The following is a 9,205-nucleotide window of genomic DNA, read 5'->3' on the forward strand; positions in this document are numbered from 1 at the left end:
TTAGTTTTAAGGGCTGGTCTCGGGGACCTCCAGAAGGGCTGGAGCAATTCCTCAAGTTCTGTTTACATTTTGATATGGGGCCTTCAAGGGCATTGAGCTCTGTTCTCATTCTAATAGGGGCTTCCTGCCCTTGGCTTGGGCTCTGTTCTTATTCTAATATGGGGCTTTTAGGAAGTTAAGCTGTAAACTGTTTTTTTTTTTTTCTTCCTGTAACTGAAGTAATGTAAATTTCAACTCTTCTTCCCGGGGGGCCTGGGATGGCTGGACGTGTGCTAACGCTGAACTTAAGGTGGAATGGCCTTAATTTTCTCAGCCTCCACATTTCCCCCTATCAGAGGAACCTAAGGAAGGACCCAACAACGATGGGTCCAGGTTGCTTTCAAAGTGAGCCAGGGGGAATGATTAAACCAGGATTTGAACAAACCTTGTTGCTGTTCTCGCTCCCATTTACATTTCAGTGAAGAAGCAACATCCTACGTTTAAGGCAGCACATAACCCCCACCTTGTTGTAAGAAGACTAAGTCTAATCCCCTTCTATTTTGAAGGACAACCTCAGACTAGGGAGTCTTGGAGGTGCGAAATAAGTGAGAACGGCGCAGTCTTAGCTTTAGGGGATTGTCCTTGTCTGGTTGGCTTTTCCATTCTGGAACAAAGTCCTTGAGAACGGTGTGTGGGTCAGCTGGCTGGATGTGGGTGTAGTGGACCCAGGGAGTAATCCCGTCGACCTTGAGAGCGGTGGGAGTGGTCAGGATCACGGTGTAAGGTCCCTTCCAGCGAGGTTGAAGAGTCCTGTGTTGGTATCTCCGCACGTACACCCAGTCACCTGGCCGATATCGATGGGGATCCGGGGGTGGCCCAGTCCGTAGAGGGCCCTCGGCTTAGGCCACAACTGCTCATGGGTTCGTTGTAACATTTGGAGGGAGAAAAGAAGTTGGTGATCACTAAATTCAGCAAGCACATCAGGTTTTAAATTGGGGATAATAGGTGGAGAAGACAGAACATGATCTCATAGGGGGTCAGTCCCATCTTATATGGGGAGTTCCTCACCCTATATAGGGCGAAGGGGAGGAGAGTCACCCAGTCCCCGCCAGTCTCCAGGGCTGATTTAGTTAAGGTCTCCTTTAATGTTCTGTTCATCTTCTCTACCTGTCCTGAGTTCTCCGGCCTATATGCACAATGTAATTTCCAATCTGCCCCAAGTACTAGGGCCACTCCCCGTGTTACCTCAGAGACGAATCCTGGTCCATTGTCTGATCCAATCCTCACAGGAAAACCATACCTCGGTAAGATGTCTTCCAGCAGTTTCTTGATCACGGTCTGTGCCGTTTCATGTTTGGTGGGAAATGCCTCTGTCCATCCTGAAAAAGTATCTATAAACACCAGTAAATACCTGTATCCGCATTTTCCAGGTTTTACCTCAGTGAAGTCCACTTCCCAGTAGGCTCCTGGGCGGTCCCCTCGGAGCCGGGTGCCCAGGTTAGATCCATGGGCGGTGGCATTAGTTAACTGGCCTGCGTGGCAGCTTGCCACAATCTGCTCCATCTTTGCTCGAGAGTCTTTAATCTCAATCTTTGCATGTCGTATGAGGTCTTCCATCTTCCTTGTTCCCATAGGAGTACCCCAATGCATTCTGGACAGGCCTCTCCATCCTAGTTCCTCTGGCTGGAGGATGCTGGAGTCTGCGGCCCTCCACCAGCCATGCAAGCACTGGGTCACAGGGAAGCATTTGATCCAGTGTAAATCAGCATCAGTATAGTTGGGGGTGTCCGGCAGGGTCGGTGCCCCCGGATTGGGTCTCCATTTCCGTGGTTACGACTGCCCCCGCGTATCTGATTCCTTTTTGGATGAAACTGCTACCGTCTGTGTACCGGGTGGCGTTTGGCAGTGGCTGGTCCTGGAGATCAGCTGATTCCGTGCCCTTGTGCCAAAATTTCTTGACAGTCATGCAGAGGGGGGTCCCAGTCTGGATTAGGGAGAAGAGAGGCATGGGGTATTGGTGGACCCTGACAGGGTCTGCCCCCAACTTTAGTTCTACGTATTTGGACCATCGGTGCGGACCAGCCCAATTCCCCCAGTTTCTGCCCATGGTTGGGGAAATTCCTGCAGCCAACAGTCAATGTCAGTCACTGGGGCTGAGGGCATTTGGTGGAGATGATATTTGTCTTCTAAACTCAGGACAAGCACCTGAATCAGGTGCCCTTCCTTGTTTAGGATTTTTGCCCCTTCGGGTTGGAAGTGAATTTGTGCCCCATCTTGGTGAGCAAATCCCGACCTAACAATGGGTAAGGACACTCAGGGATGACCATGAAGGAGTGGGATACCCGGCCCTGCCGAGATCCCCAGTTCTTCGGGTAGTCCATGAGTACTGTTTGGTGCCCATGGCCCCTTGCACCCATGAAGTCTTGCTTGCCAATTTCCCTTGGGGTTGTAATAAAACCGAATGTTGTGCCCCAGTGTCCACTAGGAATTCAACGGGCTGCCCCTCCACTCTGAGAGTTACCCTGGGCTTGGGGAGCGGTGCCAAACCCCGACTCCCCTAGTTGTCCAGGTCTTCCATCTCCAAGATCTTGGCAGGGGCCTTAGATCTTTTGTTAGGGCAGCTTTTCACCCAGTGGCCCTCTTCTTTGCAATAAACACATTAGTTTTTGTTCAGCTTAGGGCACTCCCAATGGGGACCAGGGCCATCCTCCTTACCTGTCTCTGAGGCCAGCTTCTTGAGGTGCCTCTGTCTTTCCCATGGGTCGTCCATGGTTGTGGCCAGCAGGATCTTGGCCAGGTTTCGGGTCTGCCAGTCACTTAGTTTGGTTTGTTGTTCTTCCGGACTTTATTATTATAGACTCGTTCTGCTACTATCACTAAGTCCTGCAAGCTCTTCTCTCCCAGTCTCTCTACTCTTTGCAATTTCTTTTTAATGTCCGGTGCTGCCTGGTTAACAAAAGCCATGATAATTGTGGCTTTTGTTTCTGGGGCTTCTGGGTTCATATGGGTGCACTGCCTAAAAGCCTCTATGACTCTAAGAAGGCTTCTGGACTCTCATCCTTACCCTGTCTCACATCATAGACCTTGGCCAGATCAGTAGGCTTGCACATGGCAGCCTGGAGTCTGGTGGTGGGCCCGGAGTCTCTCCTTACCTTCAGCCAAGTTGTGGTCCCAGGTGGGGCGGGATAAAGGGAAGGCAGCATTTATGAGGTCTGGGTTTTGAGTCAGCTGTCTGTCCTCCACCAGGACAGACTTCCCGGCTTCCACCTGAATTCATTCTCTCTCCTTGGTGGTGAAGAGAACCTGCAAGAGCTATTGGCTGTCCTCCCAAGTAGGCTGGTGGGTAAAGAGAACAGTATCTAAAAGCCCTATTAGATCTCTCAGATTATCAGAGAGCTTTGCATTTTGGGTTTTCCAATTATATAAATCACTGGTGGAGATCGGCCAATATAACAGTAGCTGTCCACCAGTCTCATCGGGGGAGCCCCATGGCGTGGAGGGGACGGGCGGTGGAGTCGGCCAACCCGCATAAGGAGGTGGGGCTGCCCCGTGGGTCCCACCGTGCGTCCCCTCTGCTGGCCCAAGCACAGGGACTCCCTCATCAGGGAGGGGTGGCGCCCCTTCTGCAGCCCCCAGAGCCTCCAATGGAGGGGCGGAAGGGGGAGGGGGGTGCCCGGTAGGGTGGCAGGAGGATCAGGTCCTCCAGGGAGGAATCCTGCAAAACCGGATTAAGGGGCACTTGGGGCATAGAGTCCATCTCCTTCTCGGCTTTCCGCAGGGCTGGAATCTTGGTGGGTCCTGCTTTGGGGGGTAAAAATGGTTTTATCCAAGGAGGGGGATTCTCAATCATGTCCTGCCAGATCAGGATGTAGGGCACCTGGTCAGAGTGGCCATCGGGTTTGTCCCTGAAGATCATGGCCTTAACCTGTAAGATAATAGGTAGGTGGAAAGTTCCTTCTTGGGGCCATCCCACGTCAAAGGTTGGCCATTCTGATATGCAATAAATTTGGAATCTCTCTCTCCGTATGTCTATGCTCAGAATATGAGCTCTTTCCCTAACATCCGAGAAGTGGGAGAGCATAAGAGACAGGGGAGTGGTTTCTCTCTCCCCCGTTATGTCCCCAATCCACACCAAGACACAGACAGTAAAGACGATTAGCAAGGACACAACAACACAGACAACTGTTCCCGTGTGGCCATGGAGACAAAACAGAAAGTAACCTGAAGGGCTGGCAGTCAGCCCTCCTTACAGACGAGGACTCCTGTCTTCCTTACAGATGGGGACCTCCATCCTCCTTACAAATGAGGACTCCTGTCCTCCTTACAGATGAGGACTCTCGTCCTCCTACAGATGAGGACCCTGTCCTCCTTACAATTGAGGAGTCCTCCAGGCAGGGGCAAGGGACGTCTCCTCAAGACCCCCAGTCGACGGCCCACCAGCACATCCGCCTAAGCCAATGCCAACCCAATACAGATTGGAATTCCTACAGGTTAAAGTACAATTTAGAGCTCTCAGAAAATATATGCACAAAAGGTGGAAAAAGTTGAGTGCACTCACCACGTGTGAAACCCTCCGGATGGGGTCCTGGGGGTTTCTCGGATCCTGGACAAGCCCTCAAATGTTGTGCCCAAGATTGCAAATCTGAGAAACCACTGAGGAGCTGACACCAATGCAAACACACGAGGGTTTATTTACAAGCTCAAGCTTGGGCCCAAGTATACCGACCCAGCGGAGCAGGGACTTGGACCCCGATGTGGGTTCTAGCTGACTTTTATGGGCTGGTCTAGGGGAACCTCCAGAAGGGGAGAAGGAATTTCTCAAGTTCTGTTTACATTCTGATATGGGGCTTTCAAGGGCATTGAGCTCTGTTCTCATTCTAATAGGGGCTTCCTGCCACTGGGTGGGGCTCTGTTCTCATTCTAATATGAGGTTTTCTAGGACGTTAAGCTGTAAGCTGTTTTCCTCCTATAACCGAAGTAATGTAAAATTCAGCTCTTATTCACAGGGGCCTGGGATGGCTGGACTTGTGCTAACACTGAACTTAAAGTGGAATGGCCTTAATTTTCTCAGCCTCCACACCTGTAACTCCAGAATGTATGGATGGCACTATGGCAGAAATAAAAAAGGAGAGAATGTCCCTAGAATTTGTGTCCTAGCTCTGGAAGGGGGTAAGAATCCAATATACCCCATAAAGCAACAGCTCCGTTATGTGTACACAGTGTAACTTCTCCAGGTGTAATTTCTCAAGAAGGAATAAACCACAGCAAATCCATGGGCTAAACTCAGAATGATTTGACTGGTGATCACCCATCAGCCCTGGTCATTAACTCTGTAGGTTCACAGTTAGGCTGTTCTAAAGAGATTAACACTTTGGCTGGGGCAATGGGTAACTGAGGGATGTATAATCATGGATACCCTTGTGTGGTCAGGATATATGGAGAGATATATGAATTCGTCTATAAGAGCCTGAGATAGTTTTCACTGTTTTTCATTTCCTGGCTCATAAGGCACTCTGATCCCTGGCAATGAGGGAGCTAATGCCCTAGTTTGGGTATCAGCCCTAAAAATTGATTATTCAATAGATACAGCACTTTGGGTGCACAGAAGTAGATGTCAGTGCAGTGTCTTGTTGGGATTATGTATTGCCAAGTGTGCCAGATTGCCCTTGAAGTACAGTGACCTGGTTAATGCAGTAGCAGCACGTCCTGTATGTTCTAAACAATTCCCAAGCATCTGCCAAAGGAATCTGGGACCATGCACCAAAGTTCCCAACCAGTATGGGACTGAAAAGTTGACTGTACTTACCTCCATTCTCTGAGTAAAGGTCCTAAATATGGCATGGTTTGTGTGAACACTGAATAATGACTAATCCAAGCGTTCTCATATTGCCATGCAAACCAGGCTGCCACAATCAGGGGCTTAAAAAAAGCTAAGCATCATGAATGAATATCATTATCAACTAGACAGTGATCAGGAATCACATTTCAAAAGTCATAATCTGCAAGATTGGGCAAAAGAACATTACATTTGATGGAACTTCCATCATTCCTAGAATCTACAAGCAGAAGGGTTGGTAGAAAGAAAAAATAGAATATTAAAGCCACATATTAAATTATTAACAAGTGAAACCATGTTGGCTGGGTGCTCTAAAGTACTGCATCAGGACTTAATACATTTGAATGATCAACCAATAGGACCTATTTTCAGACTGGGGTCCCTGTTGAGGCACCTAATAACATAAAGGTATGGAAGCCTTGGGAACAGCCATTATCCTGGATCTTACCATGAATGAAGGTGATATGTTGCTGAGAACACCAAGCTCTATCACACTTGTAAAAAAAAAAAAAATCCCATTATCTACTGGCATTTATGATGGGATATTCCACCAGGATGGATGAATTACTAAGCATCCCTGGTGAGGAATTACTCATTCTACCCTAGATGGCATGGTCCTGCTGTAAACTGGACCTGGTAAAATGTGCTATATCTGGGATGGGATGGAACATGCACCATTGAGAGAGGCAAGAAAATATGGGTTTTAGTCTTTGGGTACCCCAAAGTATTATTAACAATAGATACCAAAATCCAAACCTTTAGAAGTCTGCTATGTGGGAGACATGCCTGACTTAAAGGTGCTCAGGTGGTGAAGCAAGGCAGACTCCCAGGTGTGACTGTGTGGTCTGAGGAGCCCTGGGGTAGCAGGGAGAATGGATGGTGCCTAAGTGCGGCATGGTTCCCAGGCATTAGAATGTGAAAGCCAGTGTAGAACAGCCTGTCTAGGTACTGGCTGGCTGCCTGTGTTGCTATAAATTGTGAACCACTGCACACTCCTGCAATTGCTTTTCTGGGACAGGTCCAGCAAAAAGCTGAGGGAGTCACTAAAATTTGGAGTTTTGAAACTCAGTCCCATCACAGAGATAAAAACATTTGGTCACAGGTGGGATGAACAGAGTTCTGATGGAAACTAGGGAGACAAGAGTGATTGATTGTTCTGTAAGGGTTCACTGAAGAACAGGGGGTGTACATTTTCAGCTCTGGGGCTAAGGAGCTGAGCACCACCATATTCATCCTGCCCAACAATGCTGAAAGCCTCCAGGGAACAAAACAGCACCACCTTGGTGGGATGAATGCAAGTTCTGTTTCCCTGTGCAGTGGAGGCACATTTCCACTAGGGCAAGGCCATCTGCCAATCAGTGCAACAGGACTCTCCCCCAGAGAACCAGCATGAACAACTTGCTTGCACCAAGTTTACTTATCATAGAGGTCTGCAAATCTTCAGCTCTAGCATATAGCATTCTTTGTATTTTTATTCCTCATCCTTCAGTAAAACTATTTCAGTTATTTCCTTATTTTTCAATTGTTTTTTATTCTTTTAAAATTTTTATTTCCATATATATTATATATTTTTATTTTTTTGTTTCTTTTCTTTCTTTCTTGAGTATCTAGTTTTTTTTTTTTTTGAGGATCTAGTGTTTTTTGTTTGTTTTATTTTTGTTGTTGTAGTGGTGGCTATAGCTGTTGTTATTGTTTCTTTCTTTTTCTTTCTTCTTTTATTTTCTGGATAAAATGATGAGATAGAGAAATTCAGCCCAAAAGAAAGAACAGGAAGTAGTATTTATCATCAGGGATTTAATGAATTCAGATATAAGTAAGATGTCTGAATTAGAATTGAAAAAGATTATAAGGATACTAGCTGGGCTTCAAATAAAGCATAAAAGATGCTGGAGATCCTTTACTGTAGAACCTAAAAACAAAAAACAAAAAAATAAAGTCTAGTCAGGAGGAAATTAAAATGCAAATACTGATGTGCAGTCTCAAGTGTAATCCATAAAAATGACGATGAATGAAGCAGAGGAGCAAATCAGTAATAGCAAAGATCATAAAGGTAGACATGGAAATCAGCAATTCCATAAACCAAAAAATATCCATATTATAGGAGTCTCAGAAGATGAAGAGTGATGGAAAAGGTGGCAGATTTATTTGAACAAATCATAGCTGAGAACTTCCCTAATCCAAGGAAGGAAACAGGCATTCACAGCAAGAGGCACAGAAAAATCCCCTCTAAATAAACAAAATTAGGTTAACAGCTCAACATATTTTAGCAAAATTTGTAAGTTACAAGAATAAAGAGAAGATCATGAAAGTAGCTCAGGAGAAGAGGCCCTTAACCTACAAGGGTAGGCACATAAGGCTGGCAGCAGATCTGTCCACAGAGACCTGGCAGGCCAGAAAAGACTGGCCTGATATATTTAAAGTGCTAAATGGCACAAATATGCAGCCAAGAATACTTTATCCAGCAAGGCTATCATTCAAAATAGAAGGAGAGATAAAGAGCTTCTAAAACAAAACTAAAGGAATGTGTGAACACTAAACTAGTCCTGCAAGAAATATTAAAGGGGACCCTTCGAGCAAAATGAGAAACTGAAGCTAATAAAGACCAGAAAGGAACAGAAACAGTTACTTTACAGGCAATACAATGGCATTAAATTCATATCTTTCAATAATTACTCTGAATGTAAAAATACTAAATACTACTATCAAAAGACATATGATATCATAATGGATTTAAAAAAAAAAACAAGATCTGGGATGCCTACATGGCTCAGCAGTTGAGCATCTCCTTTCAGCTCAGGGCATGATCCTGGGGTTCAGGATCGAATCCCACATTGGGCTTCCTGTGAGGAGCCAGCTTCTCCCTCTGCCTATGTCTCTGCCTCTATCTGTGTGTATCTCTCATGAATAAATAAATAAAATCTAAAAAATTTAAGCAAACAAACAAGATCCATGGCTATGGTGCTTACAAGAGACTCATTTTGGACCCAAAGACATCTCCCCATTGAAAGTGTGTGTATGTGTGGGGGTAACAATCATCTACCATACTAATGGACATCAAAAGAAAGCTGGAGTAGCCATCCTTATACCAGAAAAACTAGATTTTAAACCAAACACTGTTATAAGAGATGAAGAAGGACACTATATCATAATAAAAGTGTCCATCCAAAAAAATGTAATTTGTCTGATATAAGGATTGCTTATAATTATTTATACACCTAACTTGGGAGTTGCCAAATATATACATCAGTTAATGACAACCTAAAGAAACTCATTGATAATAACACAATACTAGTAGGGAACTTACATGCCCCACTCACAGCAATGGACAGGTCATCTAAGCAGATAAATAAGGAAACAAGGGCTTGAAATGCCACACTGGACCAGATAGAC

Source organism: Canis lupus, chromosome 21 (assembly GCF_048164855.1).
Source record: "Canis lupus baileyi chromosome 21, mCanLup2.hap1, whole genome shotgun sequence".
Taxonomy (NCBI): Eukaryota; Metazoa; Chordata; class Mammalia; order Carnivora; family Canidae; genus Canis; species Canis lupus.